This window comes from Gobius niger, assembly GCF_951799975.1.
Source record: "Gobius niger genome assembly, chromosome: 5".
Taxonomy (NCBI): Eukaryota; Metazoa; Chordata; class Actinopteri; order Gobiiformes; family Gobiidae; genus Gobius; species Gobius niger.
The window spans coordinates 22787441-22805765 of NC_136856.1; the positions used below are offsets into that span (position 1 = coordinate 22787441).

An 18325-nucleotide genomic window follows, 5' to 3' on the forward strand; every position below is an offset into this window, starting at 1 on the left:
AGTGCTGTTTTCTAAAGGAGATAACAATTTTACATTGTATTATTATCAACAACAGAGCCAGGTGGCTACAGTGCTAGAAAAGAGTAAATCATCAGAATCAACACTTTTTAATCTGCTTGTTTGGGTTTAGCTAACATAGATGAAGGGTGCTTCAGTATGTTTGCTTCTGCTGTGACAAGGAGTAAGAAGGCATGTTTAAACACAGTGATAAGTTTCATGAATGTTTCATGAAGGTAGCCCTGTTTCCAGAGCCCTGGCACAAGCTCAGATAATCTCAAATAGCTGGTGTGTGTGTAACCCAGGTGATAAAACCTGTGCCCAGCCTGTTCCTACCGTTCCCATTCATTAGTTTTTCCCCATGCCGGTAACCAATCACTGCGCTCGCTTTCGGTGACGTCATCGAGTCACATGGGTCGGGGCGGCGTAGCGTGCGTTCTAAGATGGCGCTGCGCATTCAGTGTGCAGATGCAGTGGGGAAAGCAACATCAGAGTCGTGCTACAGGTCGGTTTGAGCTTATTTTCGTTGTTCTAACACTTCGTTTTTACTTATCATTTAACTGGTTTATATCTCAACTCATAGGAGTCTCCTACCGTGACCCAAACCGCGAGGAAGAGCGCTTGTGGGTAGAGATAGATCGCTAAACCGGTGAGTGTTTGTTTGTTGTCATGCTGCGGTAGCATTGGCGTTAGCCTCCGCCGTTTTGTGTATGCGCGCTGGTTAGTATGGGGTTTCATAAAGTTTATGCCCTGTTTCTTAATTATGTCAACTCTGAATTGAATGTGAATTGAATCATGATCCATATGTGATTAACTTGTGTGATGTGATTAACTCTTAACTGACTGCTGGTTATTATTTGTAAAGATTAATTGCTAAATATTCTAACTAGTGTTATGAAACTGATCTTTGAATGTAAATGTACATGTATAGTGCAACTAGTGCTAATAATCTGACATTTATTATTGATTAATCTAAATTATGTGCACATGTGAACGAAATAGTTAGCAACTAGCTGGTGATTTATTGGAGCTTTTGGTCCTGTTCTCCAGGCCAGGTTCTAATCCCGATGGCGAGCTGATGGAGCAGGCCTAGAGCCTACAGTTGGCAATTGCTGAAGAATCGAATCGCACTCTCCTGCTGGGCGGGTAGGGGGCTCCTTGTAGTCCACGAACTCTCCCCACTCAACTCACTTGCCCACACACACTACATTCCCCAAACCCCCTCAGACATTTTCCCCTGGACAACTACACCCAACCCAGACGTGGGTTTACCCGGGATTTGTGGAGGGGTTGGAAAGTGGGGTGGTGTGCATGATGTTGGGGTTTCCCAACGCTGGGTTTGCGGACTCTGGATTATGATCAATGTACGGTTGTATTGTATTGTGCATTTTGTTGAACATTTGATTTGAATTTGTACTCACTATTAGATATCGATTTAAGCGCTTATTTGTTGAATGGCCATTCACAGAATCTATACTATTGGTTTCTGTATATATTTTTCACTTTTGTTTATTATTACTACTTTTCTTTAAATACATGGTACCTCTTAAACCGTACTCTTGCCTCTTGTCCACTCCCTCCTAGAGCCGAATTAGATCTTCTGGTCACTAGCCTATGTTGACATTTCCCTTTTTGTATTCCTGTGTTCCGTAGTAACATAGCTTACTCGCAGGTACTAGGTACGTACTCCATAGAAGTTATAACATTGTTATACACAGGTGCTACATAATTCGTGGCGAGCTAGCCAGGAGGGAGTTATACGGACAGATCAGAGTGTATTTTTGTAGTAAAGTGAAATCTGTGCAAATATGGACATTTTAGAGAAATACGGCATAAAAATCCCCAACGCTGTTCTGGTTAAATATGCTACTGGTACTGATACGGATGATGAAGTTGTTGAATTTTTGAGCCGGTATGGTAAACCGTCCAAAGTAGAAACGATAACGGAAAAAGGTGTTTTCAACAATACGATTATTGTTGAATTTACCAACGGTGATACAGTGATGGAGTTGCGAGAAATGTTGCCACATACGTTCAAGCTTCATAGCAAACAGGTGACTTATAATCTTGTTGAACTTCGTCTCTTCTGTTCAGAAATGGAAGGAAGCTCGAAAACACAGAAATACCTCAGTGAGTTGCGAAATTTGGCCAAACTCACAGGGCAGGATTATGAAGAAGTCCTCCACGGTGTGATGTCTCTACTGGGCCAGTCTATCCCAGGACCAACTTCCACCCCTGTTGCCACACAGCTGCTCAACGCTGCCACCAGTCCATCCCGTGGTACTGCAGACACCGCATCCAATGTGCAAGTGGAGTGGCCAAGGATCCAGGTGAATCCAAACGTTCCATACGCTACAAGATCTACACCTCCAACCATGGGTCTGCCAGATCTTAACCCTCCAGGGATACAACGCTACGTAGTTGAACACATCGTGAAGAGTGACGACAGTGCGGGGCACATGTCCTCTCAGAGACTCAGATCGTTTTCTGGCCGAGCGCCGCGACCACCACACGAAACGGATTATGAGACCTGGCGCTCAGGGGTGGATCTTCTATTAAAGGACCCGGCAGCCTCCAATCTGCAGCGTTCCAGAAAACTGTTCGACAGCCTCCTTCCGCCAGCAGCAGATATGGTGAAACATCTAACACCTGAAACACCACCTGGGATCTATCTGCAGATTCTGGACTCGGCATACGGAACTGTCCAAGATGGCGACGAGTTGTACGCAAAGTTTATGGAGCTGTTCCAGGATGCGGGTGAGCAGCCGTCCGCGTACTTGCAACGTCTGCAAGTGGCGCTCAACTTGGCTGTGAAGAGGGGAGGAGCTAAGGCTACAGAGCTGGACCGGCATTTGCTCAATCAATTCTGTAGAGGATGCTGGGACAATACGCTGATATCCGAACTCCAGTTAAAACAGCGCAAGTTCCACCCACCGTCCTTTGCTGAGCTATTGCTATTGCTGCGAACGGAGGAAGATAGAGAGGCTGCTAAAGCTCAGCGTATGAAGCAGCACCTCGGTTCAAAAGCTAGAGCCGGGGCGCACGCTCAGTATGCTGTAGCTGCGTCTGAAGAAAGCAAGGTTGATACATTAGCAACCATCACCCAGCAGTTGACCCAGCAGCTAGCTGACATACAAAAGCAGCTAAAGGCTCTCACTGATGCTCAGTCGGGTCGAGGGCAGCCTACTCCAGTCAAGTCTACTCATGTCAGCAAGCTCAGTGAAGGTGCGAAGGCCAGCAAAGGAACATTCCGCTCATCACCCAAGGGTCCAAAGCCGGGTTACTGTTACAACTGTGGGGAAGACGGACATATAAAGCCAAACTGCGAAGATGATCCCAATCCCTCACTTGTCGCCGCAAAGAAGAGACAGTTTGCTGAGAAACAGAAAAAGTGGCAGAAATCAAACTCTCACAATGACCCTTCTTTAAACTAGAGCGGGTTCCTGTTGAGGGGCAAACGGGAACTGCAGAGGGCCAACAAAGTCCCATCAAGCAGACACCAGTGAAATGTGTCAACAAGTCACAGTCCACTCCCGCTGACAACATTGTACTGCCAAGAGGATTGATCGGATCAAGATGTACTGGGCAAGTCACAATCAACGGTCAAAGTTTCTCCTGCTTATTGGACACTGGATCACAGGTGACGACTATACCAATGTCGCTCTACAATCAACATTTCTCCCGTCAACCTGTGAAGCCGTTGTGTGATTTGTTACAAGTGGAGGGGGCCGCAGGACAAGAAGTCCCATATTTGGGCTATATTGAAACAACTATCACATTCCCAAAGGAATTTATTGGTGACGATTTGGATGTGTGTACACTGGCACTGGTGGTTCCAGACGTTAGACCAGGATTCGAGTCCCAGGTTCTCATCGGGATGAACACCCTTGAGCCACTCTACGAACAACACCTGGAGAGGGAGTGTGCCAGCTACAAACCATCGCAAAATGGCTACAGAGCAGTTCTCCAGTTGCTTCAGCTGCGGCATCGGCAGACCCGAGAGGCCAGGGATGGTGTGGTGCGATTGGCCAGCAAATTACCAGTCGAAATTCCAGCAGGCCACACCATGGTTATCAAGGGTTCTGTCCGAGCCAATCCATCACCAGCGGGCAAGTGTGCACTCGTAGAACCACCGTCTAGTCCACTGCCTGGGGGGTTGTGTGTGAAGAACTGTTTAATCACGCTGCCCAGCCACACATCCCATAAGATCCCCATCCTCGTCACTAATGAATCGGATCATAGTATTACACTTCCACCATTAAGTGTTATTGCAGAACTGTCCGCGTCACCCCAGATTCTGACCCATCGTGTCGCCACCACCAACACACAACACGGAAGCACAGAAGAATGCAATCTGGATTTCGAGTTTGGGAACTCTCCGATTCCCCCAGATTGGAAAGAACGAGTCATCTCTAAACTTAAGGAAATTTCGGATGTGTTTTCTCACAGCGATTTGGACTTCGGATGTACTGATCGAGTAAAGCATCACATCCGCCTCCACGACGAGACCCCATTCAAACATCGACCTCGACCCATCCACCCTCGTGACATTGAAGCCGTCCGAAACCATCTTCGAGATTTGTTGGAGACGGGGGTGATTAGAGAGTCTGAGTCACCATTTTCGTCGCCGATTGTTGTGGTCCGTAAAAAGAATGGAGATGTAAGGCTTTGTATTGACTATCGCAAGCTAAACCTCCAAACTGTCAAAGACGCTTACGCACTTCCAAATCTGGAGGAGTCATTCTCAGCTCTTACGGGTTCTCGATGGTTCAGCGTCCTCGACCTCAAATCAGGGTATTACCAAATAGAGATGGCTGAAGCAGACAAGACCAAGACCGCGTTCGTTACTCCGCTGGGCTTTTGGGAGTTCAATAGAATGCCGCAAGGTGTAACCAATGCACCAAGTACGTTTCAACGCCTTATGGAAAGGTGCATGGGCGATTTACACCTGAAAGAAGTCTTGGTTTTCCTGGACGATTTGATAATCTTCTCTGATACTCTAGAAGAACATGAAAGAAGGCTTCTGCGAGTTCTACAACGGCTCAAAGACTATGGCCTCAAGCTGTCGCCCGAGAAATGCAAGTTCTTCCAATCGTCGGTGCGCTATCTCGGTCACGTAGTTTCGGAGCAGGGTGTGGAGACGGACCCGGAGAAGATCATCGCGTTAAAATCCTGGCCGGTCCCTCAGACGCTGAAGGAGTTGAGGTCCTTCTTAGGATTTGCGGGATACTACCGCAGGTTCATCCATGGGTATGCCGCCATCGCAAAGCCCTTGAATGACCTGACGAAGGGATACGTACCAACTCGCCGCAAAGTCCGCAAAGATCCATCCACTCCAACGTTTGATGCGAAATAGCCATTCAATGACCGCTGGACTCCGCAATGCCAACTTGCGTTCGAAACACTCATTGACAAACTGACGACAGCTCCAGTGCTGGGATTCGCCGACCCGAAACAACCTTACATCCTGCACACTGACGCAAGTACCACCGGTCTCGGCGCTGCACTCTATCAGGAGCAGGAGGGGAAGCTGCGGGTCGTGGCATACGCCAGCCGTGGCTTGTCGACCAGTGAATCCAGATACCCAGCACATAAGTTGGAGTTTCTGGCGTTAAAATGGAGTGTGACGGAAAAATTACATGATTATCTGTATGGATCCAGTTTTGTCGTTGTGACTGATAACAACCCGCTGACATACATCTTGACGTCTGCCAAGCTTGATGCTGCCAGCCACCGATGGCTTGCTGCGCTCTCAACATATGATTTCAAACTACAATACCGAGCGGGCAGCCAGAACCAAGATGCGGATGCACTCTCCCGAAGACCGCATCACCAGCCACCTGACGTCCACTGTCAAAGAGAGTGGGACATGGTCCAAAAGTTTGCACGTGACCATGTTGAAGATACTGGTATTGCAGTTGACGTTGATCCAGAGGTTGTGGCCGCCATATGTCACAGCTGCTTGGTGAGAACTTCTTGTCCGGAAGGTTTTCGAGGGACCTGCATAACTCTGGTTGAGTCACTGAGCATGTCTGTCGCTGCCATCCCTGATTCCTACGACAGTGAGTCTCACCAGGGATTGCCTGTCGTTCCATCGTTGTCACAGGATGATCTACGAGAGAAGCAGCGTGCAGATTCTAGTCTCAGAGAAGTTATCTACCAACTAGAAACTGGTGAGAAAGTCCCTCCCACTGCGAGGAAGGAGTTGCCAGATCTTGCTCTTCTGCTTAGAGAGTTAAATCGCCTTGAGCTCCAGGACGACATTCTCTACCGAAGGAGGCAGGATGGAGAGCGTGTGTCTTTCCAGCTCGTCTTACCTGAAGAGTTGCGCCATGTGGTTCTTACCAACCTCCATGACGACATGGGCCATATGGGGGTTGAGCGAACACTGGACCTGGCACGAGCTCGGTTCTTCTGGCCACGCATGGCTGCAGATGTGGAAACCAAGATCAAGACCTGCAACCGATGTGTCAGGAGGAAGACTCTTCCGGAGCGAGCTGCCCCATTGGTGAACATAAAGACCAGTCGACCACTGGAGCTGGTGTGCATGGACTACCTATCGCTCGAGCCCGATAAAAGCAATACTAAAGACATCTTAGTCCTCACAGATCATTTTACGAAGTACGCTGTGGCCATTCCAACTGCCAATCAGAAGGCGCGGACTGTAGCTAAATGTCTGTGGGAAAATTTTATCGTGCATTATGGCATCCCAGAGCGTTTGCACACAGACCAAGGGCCCGATTTTGAGAGTCATTTAATCAAAGAGCTGTGCGACATTGCTGGTATTCGGAAGACCAGAACCACGCCCTACCACCCTCGCGGGAATCCGGTGGAGAGGTTCAACCGAACGCTACTAAGCATGCTGGGTACGCTAGAGCCAGAGCAGAAGCAAAGGTGGAAAGAGTACGTGAAGCCTCTGGTCCATGCTTATAATTGTACCAGAAGTGAGGTCACAGGCCATACCCCTTATGAGCTCATGTTCGGCCGCTCCCCAAGGCTGCCAGTTGACCTAGCGTTCGGTCTACCAGTTCGCGACGCACCGTCTACATCGCACTCTCAGTACGTGCAGAATCTTCGCTCTCGACTCGAAGAAAGTTACCAACTCGCTTCAAGAAATGCAGCAAAATCAGCAGAAAAGAACAAAATACGTTTCGATCAAAGGGTTAAACCATCAACGCTGGAAGAAGGAGACAGAGTGCTGGTCCGCAACGTCCGACTCCGTGGAAAGCATAAGCTGGAGGACAAATGGGAGAGAGACATCTACGTTGTCATCAACCGGGCTGGAGAGCTTCCCGTTTACACGGTGCGGCCCGAGAAGGACTCATCGGGGCGAAGTCGTACTCTGCACAGAGATCTCCTTCTGCCATGTGGGTTCCTACCTGAAAGTACCGAACCTGAACTGCAACCCAGTACACCAGCAAGAAGACCCCAAACACGTAGTCTGACGAACATTGGTGTAGACACTGAGGAAGTCCCGAGTGAGGAAGAGGAGTGGGTTTGTCCTAAAATCTCGATTCCGCCCACGGTGAAGGTTAACGTCGGGGGAACTCTTCCTGTGGAATCCTCAACCCGTAATCTCGTAGTTCCTGAACCACCTCACTTACCTGTGAATAGCCTGTCTGATGTCGGGAAGTCCTCTCTGGTGGTTGGTGCCATGGATCCGTACTCCTCCAGCGAAGATCTCAACGTCTCTAAGCCTGAAATAGATCTGGAACCATACTTACCTGAGCCTGAAGATCTCCCCATGGGCCTTGAGACCCCTCCAACTGAAGAAATGCTGGACCCTGGGGGCCCAGTAGAGACATCCCCGCATGCGGCAGTTCCAATATCGCCGTCCGCTCAAGCACCCGTTGCCGCTCCCAGTCCTGAGAACGGGGTTGCTTTAGAAGTTACTGAACCTGACTCGCTCGTTCGTCGTTCTTTGCGACAGCGACAGCCGCCCAAGCGTTTGCAATACTCCGCTTTAGGCAATCCGCTAATCTCTGTCGTGCAGACGGTTTTTCACAGTTTAGCCGATGCTTACGGTGAAGCTTTTAGCGGCGCCGTAACCGACGTTCCTACTGTTCATGTAGTTTAGCATGCACCGGAGTTGCATGGGTTAAGGGGGGAGGGTGTAACCCAGGTGATAAAACCTGTGCCCAGCCTGTTCCTACCGTTCCCATTCATTAGTTTTTCCCCATGCCGGTAACCAATCACTGCGCTCGCTTTCGGTGACGTCATCGAGTCACATGGGTCGGGGCGGCGTAGCGTGCGTTCTAAGATGGCGCTGCGCATTCAGTGTGCAGATGCAGTGGGGAAAGCAACATCAGAGTCGTGCTACAGGTCGGTTTGAGCTTATTTTCGTTGTTCTAACACTTCGTTTTTACTTATCATTTAACTGGTTTATATCTCAACTCATAGGAGTCTCCTACCGTGACCCAAACCGCGAGGAAGAGCGCTTGTGGGTAGAGATAGATCGCTAAACCGGTGAGTGTTTGTTTGTTGTCATGCTGCGGTAGCATTGGCGTTAGCCTCCGCCGTTTTGTGTATGCGCGCTGGTTAGTATGGGGTTTCATAAAGTTTATGCCCTGTTTCTTAATTATGTCAACTCTGAATTGAATGTGAATTGAATCATGATCCATATGTGATTAACTTGTGTGATGTGATTAACTCTTAACTGACTGCTGGTTATTATTTGTAAAGATTAATTGCTAAATATTCTAACTAGTGTTATGAAACTGATCTTTGAATGTAAATGTACATGTATAGTGCAACTAGTGCTAATAATCTGACATTTATTATTGATTAATCTAAATTATGTGCACATGTGAACGAAATAGTTAGCAACTAGCTGGTGATTTATTGGAGCTTTTGGTCCTGTTCTCCAGGCCAGGTTCTAATCCCGATGGCGAGCTGATGGAGCAGGCCTAGAGCCTACAGTTGGCAATTGCTGAAGAATCGAATCGCACTCTCCTGCTGGGCGGGTAGGGGGCTCCTTGTAGTCCACGAACTCTCCCCACTCAACTCACTTGCCCACACACACTACATTCCCCAAACCCCCTCAGACATTTTCCCCTGGACAACTACACCCAACCCAGACGTGGGTTTACCCGGGATTTGTGGAGGGGTTGGAAAGTGGGGTGGTGTGCATGATGTTGGGGTTTCCCAACGCTGGGTTTGCGGACTCTGGATTATGATCAATGTACGGTTGTATTGTATTGTGCATTTTGTTGAACATTTGATTTGAATTTGTACTCACTATTAGATATCGATTTAAGCGCTTATTTGTTGAATGGCCATTCACAGAATCTATACTATTGGTTTCTGTATATATTTTTCACTTTTGTTTATTATTACTACTTTTCTTTAAATACATGGTACCTCTTAAACCGTACTCTTGCCTCTTGTCCACTCCCTCCTAGAGCCGAATTAGATCTTCTGGTCACTAGCCTATGTTGACATTTCCCTTTTTGTATTCCTGTGTTCCGTAGTAACATAGCTTACTCGCAGGTACTAGGTACGTACTCCATAGAAGTTATAACATTGTTATACACAGGTGCTACATGTGTCTGTGATAGCAGTCACCGCACTCTCTATCGGAGCTGTGACATGGAGCACCTTTTCTACACATTCTGGTCCTCAAGCTATGCCGATCTCAGATGTACTCTTGTGATTATAAGAAGTGAGAATGAAGCAGACTAGTCTTTTTTTTTTTCATTTGCAGGGGACAGTACTTGTGGCCTTACCTTAACTGTCCCAAATATGTCCATTGTTTTAATGAAAACAGAAGGAGGCGAGTGCATCAATGGTCTGGGAAAAAGTGAAAGGTAGACTGGTGCTCTTCAAAGACTGGGACTTAATAAATTAGCTGAGACTGGTTTATAGAGGAGCTTGTGCAAAGTAGCAAAAGCAGTCCAAAAAGCCTCCAGTGTCCAGTGTGTATATTTTGACCTCATGTCCTTCAGGTTTCCTCTCTGGGTCTCTCGTGTTAGTCCTGGCCTGGACAATTTTTTTGCATTGTTGTTTATCTGTCTGCCTTTGATCATTTGGTTCGTGATCATGTGACATTTTGGTCACTGATCTCTTTTTTAAAAAATCTCCACACCTTTGATCCATTTTACATGCCTTGACGAAGACCTTTGCGGTCGAAACGCGTAGGCTGGTCCATTGTTTGGACTTTTACTTGCTACATGACTCGAGTGGACTTTATTTTGCTTTTTTTGACTGCTTTCGCTACTTTGCACAAGCTGCTCTAGCTAATTTATTCCACATGGCCATTGTTTGTTGTGAAAGAATGCTGAAATGATGATTCTTAATTTGTGATCATGTATATAGCGCTTTCTCACCTCAAAGTGCTTAAGGAACATTTCTTCAAGGAAAATATCATGAGGTAATCTTTTGTTAAATGAGTGTTTCAATGTGTTAATGGTCTTGCACCAGATGTTGCTAGAGATATGAATAAAAAACTTGCGGTGTCGCCACAAGGGGCGCTGCAAGTGGAGACTGCAGACCATTCTGGTGAAAAAGGTCTTTTGGACAGAGCTCGTCCTCGGGCCACAGATCTGGAACACCAAACCTGCCGAACTGAAATCCATCACAGATCTAAACGAGTTTAACTGTGAAACAAAACAATGGCTCAAATCAAGTCAAACGTGTGAACATTCATTGAAATGCTACAATGCTTTATTGTGAGTCTTATTGTGTTATTTGTGTCTATTTGTTGTTTAAATGTCTTTTTATGTCTTAGGGACCAGGTCTGTGAATTAGCAGTTAACTACATGGCCGATTATATTTATTTTACTATTTGGTTTATTTGGTAGGGACAGTGCATCTTGAACACACCAATGGGGCTAATTTGCATCTGTTGTCCCACACTCGCACTCTCAAACACGCTCTCATTCATCCTGGCCTATTGTACATGTTTTAGTGATGGGGAAAATAAAGAACCGTCTCTCATACTGATAGATTTTCTTGACCTTTGGCGTGAGCTCCAACTGCTGCTAAATAAAACGCCTATTGATTCTTCAGGGAAAGATCAATCTCAAAGTGGGTGAATATAATCATCTGTGAAGCACCTGGAGTTTACAACATTTCTTATTATTACAATTCAAAACACGTTTCCTAAGATGCTGCCGTTGCTGCATTGTGGCGATTTATCAAGCATGGCTAGAGTGCTGACAGCCTTGATTTCAAACACACACAAATAGTAGTTTGTACAGAACAGGTTTTATTTTTATGCCATACAGTACTTTCTATGATTGATGATAGCAGCACTCTTCAGAAATAAATAAATAAAATATGAACAATTGGTCTGGCCCACTGAGGAGCCAAGGTCGTTTTGTACTGACCCAAAATAAACAGCAACTCATATAGACAATATTTTGAGTGTGGGTGGAGCGGTGTGGGGGGAGGCACGTGTTGGTGTTTTGATCACGTTTCTGCAGTGCCTACTTCAATATCAGAGCCAGTGGTATGTTTTATGTCAATGTTTAATTCTAAAGTGGAATAAAGGTTGTAGTTTGTCCCGTAAGAGCTTGAAAACTAAGTAGCCTAAATGCTGAAGGAAGTAGCTACACGCAGCCGCATGTGATGTTAACGTGAAGATGAGGAGAGAAGAGGGGAAGAAGCAGCTAGTGCCTGTTGCCGCCAAACCACGCCTCAGTCGATCCCTTCTTTCTAAGCCAGCAAGCACTGGTGCACCATTTGTTTGCACGCACGATGTCACTCTTTTCTGCGCTAGTGCTGTTGCTGCGCCAGGCGGAAGATCAGGCCTAATGTTTTCTTCATAGTCTTAGTAAACTGATTTCTCTGTTATGTCATACATAATGATCTTTTTTATTGTCTGAAAATACAAGGAAAGGCTTAATCCCTTATCTTTTTTTGCAAAGTATGTTGTATTTATCCTTAAAAAGAATCATGTTGTTGATTAAATAAATCATTTTTAAGTAAATACATTGTTATTGGTTCACAGTTTGTATAACCTGAGGTCAACGCCCTATCCACAGATAAATAGGCAAATTGTGTCTGTGTTGGTTGTATAATATGTTGCTGTATAATAAATTCCTCATTAAGTAAAGTCACAATCTAAACAATTTATTTATTCCAGTTCCACGCTAAAACAGTCTTGGATAATCATGGATAGTCTTATGCGTTTTTCCTCAATCCACCCGAGGCTGTCAGTTTTGCATAAAATGTTGCTGAAATGACCAGGGTTCCTGGCATAGATGAATTGCTTATATTGTCTATAACGGTGTGATTTATGCTGCTTTTTCTGCCATAAAATAGAATAAAAATGCCTACTTTGCACTCACGTTTGTATAGTCATGATTTCGTCTGTCACTGACAACCACTGTCAGCAGTTTGCTCCTGCTGTGAGTATGCAGTTGTACTGTGCACATTGTCACACAAAACAAAACCACCCTGACAGCATTTTCACATCCTTAACTTATCTCAGAAAATGCATTTACTGCATTACTGGTAATCGCTCTATACTTCAGCCAAAGCCAAAATCTGTCTCCTTTCAGCCATAGCACCATCAGAGGAAATACAGTAGAAGGTTCAATTCTGACGGTTAAGCAGGAAAGGCACTAGACCGTGGCCAATTCACCCCATATGACTCTGTGAGGGTCACTATCGGATAGTCAGTTCGAGCTTGATTGCTCCCATTTGTGAGTTTGTGACCGATAATGGCACAGCTGTTGATAGAAGTACGTCTGTGACTCTCACAACGACTGACTTCACCGTGGAATCTTAGTTTCCTGTATAGTCTGTGTAATAAGCCAAATGGTAAATGGATTCAACTTATACACCGCTTTTCTACATTTATCAGGCCCAAAGCGCTTTACAGTAAGGAACCAGTCATTCATTCACATCACTCATTCATACACCAATTTACACACAGACGCTAGAAGCAAGTAGGGTGAAGTGGCTTGCCCAAGGACACAGCGACAGTGTGCATTTGCGGGAGCTGGGATTCAAATCCACGACCTTCCGATCATGGGACTACCCACTCTACCAACTGCGCCACCGTCACCAGAGCACTTAGTCAAATTCAGTGGACTTTTTTTATTGATTCTATAATATCAGGGTACTATGCATTTATGATGGGGTAAAAAAAAGAATTTGGCTTGTTCTATCATTGTCAAAAACGTGTTCCTAATGTCTCTTAACTTTCCATTTCCAAGCCATTTTGTCACAGCATTCACCAACACAACATCTAGGTTTCAGAGACTTGAGCAGATAAAGCCCTGTCAGGTTCAGGGAGCTGTTTACATTTCCTCACATATAGACTCCTGGTTCTAAATGTTACACTGATAAGATTCTGTTCGAAATGGTCCTCTGTAGATAAAGGTACTGTATGTCAGCAGCTACTGTGGGACAGGAGGGAGGGCAGGGATAAATATAGTTCACTTGCTTTTCTATTTGCACCTATTCAGGGTCCTTTATAATAGAGTTATTACATTACTATATATACTGACTTTGCATTTTTATTAGACATTTAGGCCCAAAGAACTGTGTGAAATCAGGTAAAAGTTCCTTCATCCCTTGTCTCTCTGCTACATTGAACTGCAGTTCACAGCAGTGTCCATCAAATGGCAGGAGTCTGTCCCAAATCCTTAATCCTGAAATCCACGGGGTCTGTGCACAACGGTGACTGATGATATTGATTGATGATACATGAGGAGGCATGAGCCGTATGTTCCGCTGTTCACCTGTCCCTTTCATCCCCGGGCGTCTCCAATAAGCGAGCCGGCCCGAGCGCGGGTCTATTCCTGCTGGCACAATATTCTCTACTCTATGATGAAAACCTTATAATATTAGGACAAACATTCAGGGCATGGAGGTTTGTTTGATTTATGCATGCATGATTTATTTCCAATGATTATTTTTTGTTTTTATTAAAGTAAAGTGATCCATGTTGTGGACATCTGTCATTCCTTTTTAAATTCTCCCTCAAAGGTGTCAGTCAGCAGTTTGTGCTCATGCAGTTAACGTATTAACATTTCAGGTCTGTTGCACTAAAAGCTTCTAATAGTAAATCAGGTGCAACACGCCCACCAAATAGCACTTGCTAATTTTAAAGGATCTGTATCATGCTATTTTAGCCATTCCAAAGTAAAGTATAGGCATTTATATGATATATTGTACCTCTACCACTATGGAGCACTATTTTTTTGTGCATTTTCTGGAGGTATGCTTCCAACCAAGTCAAAAACCACTCTGGGGGTAAATAGCATAACAACATGGTTAAAAGCTCCAAAGAGTCGATTGTGCATGATATAGGACCTTTAAGTAATGCTCGCAATTCAGCACCTGTCTCAGTAAATCTCAGCATGGAGCATTACTCCGCATAATATTGGCCCTTATTTTGAACACATAATAACATGAAAATAGCATAGCTGCATTTCCAGGCACATATGGCTGAGAAATTGCAGTTAAGACAAGTCTTCAGTCCATATTGGGTACAAATCTTAGATCAGAACATTTTCAGGCTAATAATAATGTTTCTTGTTTTTCTTTTGTGATCATGGACTACACAATTGTCTTGGTTTGTTTTAGATAGCCACACTCGAGTCAAGTCAAGTCTTCAATTCTGTAACAACATGGCTTTCCCCAGAGAGATCTCTAATGGAGGAGCATGTTGTTTATGAACTGTCGGTGAGCCGTTTTGTCAGCTCTCTACAGCTGGGGTTAGACGAGGGAAGACCCTGAATTCCAATACACAGCTGCACTGTATAGTGTGTGTTTAATATTTTTGTCATGAACTCTGCTGTATACTGCGCCTATTAATCCATTTGAGGAAAAGCTATAGCCCTGATGTTGTTGGTTAAAGAAGGAAGCCGTTGCCAATAGAGTATTACAAAATCTAAACAACATATTAGAATGGAAACCCAGACTCAGGCTGCTGTAACTAAACACAGATTTGTTTGTTTCCTGAAGGCAGCGATTAACCAAGCCACCGCATGTGTTGAAGACCTTCCCCATCTTCTTCCTATCCCGATACTATAAACAGTGGTGGGCTAACAGCCATTCTGTTTTTGTCTTGTAATAGAAATCTCAAAGTACTCCTGTGTCCTTATTACAAGGCTGTACATGAGGTTGGATGGTTCATAAAGCTTGTCTGGAGCCCATTACCTGCGCATTGTAGGCCTCAAAGTGTTTCCCAAGCACCCTGCTGTTATAAGGCACCAGGCGTTAGCTTAGCCGGCCTAATCCTATCTAGACTTAACATGAAAATGATTTTCAGTTCATAAGATTTCAATTCAATATTTTTGTTTGTTTAGACCAGGGCTAATTTTGTATAGGACAAAAATAGAACGGTCGTGACCTTACAGAGTTACTCTCAAGTAGCTTATGTATTTCAGATATAACTTTATAGCCGTGCACATTTCTCCATTATAGTCTTCTTTATTCAGAAAGCGCTTCTAGACACTTTTTTATCATTGCATTCCAAAAGAAATAGTCACAACATCCACACTCACCTTTTTCTCTCATCATGTTTTTTTGCATCTTAAGCACATGAAATTTCCTTTGCTCACCGACATAAAACAAAGCTATAGCGCTAACAGAACAGAGAAGTACATCCACAGGCTCTGGTCCCTGTTGTGTTCACACTTCAAACGAGGAGGAACAGATTTGAAGAAGCTCTCAGTCAGGTTTACCTCCTCGCTGGTGTCAAGTTGTCCTTCAGACTTCAATAGAGACATGGAGTTACTCGGTGTTTGGTCTTTGTCAAACAGCAAAGTGCTACAAGGTCACAGGGACTGTTCGGATCGATGTCTCTGCACCAAAGGGATAGAACAGCTTACTATTTGCACGGCTGCAGGGTTTCGGGATTACCGTATAAATTATTCTCTTTTGTGCTCAGCTAAGTCGCCTTGTGGAAAAAGGTTAAGCGCATTTTCTTGGATATACTTATCTGCGTCGTCCTCTTGCTTCTAACCTTCAGGTGGATTTGGTCAATTGCCTTAGCATGTGATTTAAAGTATTAAAATTCATCGATAGCGGACATGAGCAGAGGCGTCATTGTGCTGGATAATTGTATGATCACACCTGCAACAACACATCAACCTGGCAGCTTTAGGAAGGCAGTTACAGTGGTGAAGGCGAGGAAGGTGTCATGACAGGTTTGGGGGAGTTCTAGCATCACCACAACTGTTCATGTCAAGTGTTGCAGGCATTTTTTATACCGTATTTTCCGGACTATAAGTCGCTCCGGGGGATAAGTCACACCAGCCAAAAATGCATAATGAAGAAGTGAAAAACATATATAAGTTGCTCTGGAGTATAAGTTGCACCAGCCTTGGCAACTACCTGGTCATGGAGGCATAACTGCACCGTTGACAAGCCTCTCCCGGCAGCACATTGTTCAAGCACCCATTTGCGAACTCGTTCCTCTAGTTTTTAGCCCTCAATTGGCTTTTATGTTTTCTTCATTGCAGTAAGAGTAACCTCCGCTTTTCCCCAGATTCTCGCTCACTCCAAACTTTCTTTCTGCTGCCCTATTACCTTTTTTTTAAATCTTCAGTGGTACAGGAGTAGCAGATACCCAAGCCTAGAGCGCCCTTTAGCGGCTGTCAGTGTGAAAATAACAAATGTGAAGTTATATATTTTGATATATAGGTTGCACCTGAGTATAAGTCGCACCCCGAGCCAAACTATGAAAAAATTGTGACTTATAGTCCGGAAAATACGCTACGCTTATGGATACTTTTGCATCGGTATTTCACAGTGTGCATTTTCTCCCCATGTTTGGGTGGGTTTGCTGTGGTTCCCCTTCAACCAAAATGGCACAGAAGGCCAATTCTCCAGCCATGAATTTGGCTCAAGATCTAGCAATACCCTGGCTGGAGCTGCCCACTGCATCTGACAGGTTGCTTCAGCATTGAGGGATGGGGTGATTAAGAAAAGCACATAAACTTAAAAGTCATAATTAAAACCAATGCGCATGTAGGTAAGAGTAACTCAGCCTAAATACGTCTGAGCTTATCCTGTGCACAACTACAGGGGAGTGAAGCAGATTTAATAAGGCTAAAATCATGCTACAGATATGTGCGGCCCTCAGATCAGTTTTGTTGGTCTTCAGACCGTATTAATTTAGACAACATACTTTGATTTAGTTTTAGTCTCTAGTCTTTTGTCAAAATATCTTTTAATAATAGTCGAGAGTTTAATTTTCTTCTAGTTTTAGTCGACTAAAATTGCATGTAAATTTAAGAACTTTGTCGACTTTACATTTATAATATTTATTATAATCATATTTAATCAAGGTCCTCTGCTTCATGGAGCTTCTCCCACATGAAACAAAGCTCAGAGCTGTTCTTTTGGCAGAGACTTTAAATGATTTGAGGCTCTTTCAAACTGTCCTTGGAAGATGATTTTAGTCTCTACTTTTCATTTTTATTTAGTCATATATAGTCTACATAGTCATATTTCTAGTCTCGTAAAAAACCTTCAATTTAGTTTTAGTCCAATTCTAGTCAGCCAAAATATTACTTTGACTAAAATTGTTTTCAACGAAATTGACAGGGCTTCAGACTTCTTGCTGAGTAGGCTCATATTACCAGAGATGGTCATTTTTACTACAAGTGTAGTAATTTTACACAATTACAAACTCAATAACTAACACTTTAGTGTGATACAGAGCTGGCATTGAGGTCCCAAGCCTAAATAAGTGTGTGCATGGTTGAAGCTTCTAAATGCACCCAGCTGACACCTCATGAAATCTCCAGTTATGTTTTAGATTTAAAACTCTAAAACACAACTCTAAAATGCCAAACTATCCACATATTTATATTATGTTATACACATCAGGTCTGGTCACAATATGGAGAGAGTGTGTCTTACATTTCCCATTAATATTTTGTCTACTAGTGCTGATGCATGCTTTTGTTTTCTTATCATTGTTGGTGTACTGTCTATGACCATTTTTGGTATTAAATGTTGCAATGTAAAAACAATCTGTTACCCATGATTTATCTCTCGTTTCAGCTACTGATGTATTAATGTTGTTGTAAATATGATTGCTAGTCAGTTTGAGTCGATAGTTGGCTGGAAAATACGGAGGATGCAACAGTGAAGGTCAATGTAATATTGATGAGAAATGGGGGCGGGATTAAATAGGTTTTCTTCTTCCTACTCCCTTTCAGGCAAAATTGGAGCTTGCTTCCTTTTGTGTTGAATGTATTTTGATATGACATGTGAACCATGTGACGTTTTTTGTCTCCCTTGTGGTCCATTGTGACATGGTTGGAAGTTAGTTTAGCATGCATTATGGGCATATCTCCTTAAGACTATTAGTCCTATCCAAACTAATTTCCTCTGAATCTGGACTCTCTGTGTGCTTTCT

General features: G+C 44.2%; 1 protein-coding gene and 1 long non-coding RNA gene across 4 annotated transcripts in view; both read left to right on the forward strand.

Moving 5' to 3' along the window:
• The window catches only part of LOC306962948 (ecto-NOX disulfide-thiol exchanger 2-like), a 59919-nt gene that overhangs the window by 19599 nt on the left and 21995 nt on the right, over nt 1-18325 (forward strand). The gene's annotated exons all lie outside the window — the stretch shown is intronic.
• On the forward strand, nt 179-9693 carry LOC306962970. The gene is made up of 2 exons (XR_013792877.1): nt 179-302; nt 9555-9693. It is a non-coding gene; the product is annotated as an uncharacterized lncRNA (long non-coding RNA).